Source organism: Octopus bimaculoides, chromosome 17 (assembly GCF_001194135.2).
Source record: "Octopus bimaculoides isolate UCB-OBI-ISO-001 chromosome 17, ASM119413v2, whole genome shotgun sequence".
Classification (NCBI taxonomy): domain Eukaryota; kingdom Metazoa; phylum Mollusca; class Cephalopoda; order Octopoda; family Octopodidae; genus Octopus; species Octopus bimaculoides.
This window is the reverse complement of record NC_068997.1, coordinates 47327733-47329069: the sequence shown is the minus strand read 5'-3', so window position 1 is coordinate 47329069 and position 1337 is coordinate 47327733.

Genomic DNA, 1337 nt, shown 5'->3' with positions numbered 1-1337 from the left:
TATATATATATATATATATATATATATATATATATATATATGACGGGCTTCTTTCAGTTTCCGTCTGCCAAATCCACTCACAAGGCTTTGGTCAGTCTGAGGCTACAGTAGATGTAACCAGCCTAAGATGCCACGCAGTGGAACTGAACCTAGAACCTTGTGGTAGGAAAGCAAACTTCTTACTACAAGCAAGATTCTTACCAGACAGCCATACCCGAAGAGAAATATTTCAATAGTTACCATTTCATTATGTTTCTGTAAATCAATCATGGCCAAACTGCGGCCCGCGAGTGTTGCTCAATGACACGAAATGTTACCATAATTTCTTTTGTTCTTTTTCTTTTGTTTTCTTTTTTTTCCCTTCAGTAATGCGGCCCGACTGATGATAAACTATGTCTCATGACAAAGGTTGCCTATTCCTGCTCAGTAAATCCATCGTTTTTTTTTTTCCTATCGCTGTCCGACAGGGAAAATTGCAAACTTGTATGACTGTTTAACCAACAACAGATTGTATGCTTGTCAATTAAATAAATATTGTACTTTAAGTTAAATCGTCTTATCAAAGTCTGCCTCACCTATGCCCAACTAAAAATAGATTCTTTGTTTCTATCAATTAAACAAACATTGCACTGTAAGTTACTGTTTTATCAGGATATCTTCGTACTTCGATGATCACTGGCTTCACACTAATAAAACTTAGTTGGAAGAGGTGTTGGACCTGGAAATTTGGTATACGGCCTACTGCTTGTTTATTTATTTGTGATCAAAATGCTGTCACTTAAGTTTCCTTGTTACTGGTGTTGTTTTATATGTATTGCTATGAATACAACTTGCAGCCGTAGAAAATATTTTTAAACTCTTGGAAGCAATTTAGCAAGAGAAATAGATGACATTGTATGGAACATTTCACGCCACAACTGAAACCATATATCGGCCTTACTCATATCCCAGAATTTACAAATGAGTAAAGTCATAAATCATATGCCTTGTATGCATGAGTATGTGTGTATGTGTGGACGCATGTATAAAATAGCTTGCAACCTGGTTCGGAAAATAGATTGGTAAATGTTTTTATTTTTCATTCCCTTTCGAAATTATCCCTAATTGTGGTATAGAGTTTTTGGCTGCTCTTTCTGGCGGGTTAGATGTCACATTATAGGCATCTCTGTATTTTAAATGAATTATATATATATATATATATATATATAATGACAGTATGAGAGACCGAAAGCAGTACTATGGCACGGAGATTTGTGCTTTATCCTAGAAATTAAAAATGTTTATTGTTCGTCAATTGAGGTGATGAGCTAAATAGAATACTTTTTACTCCGTTGCAT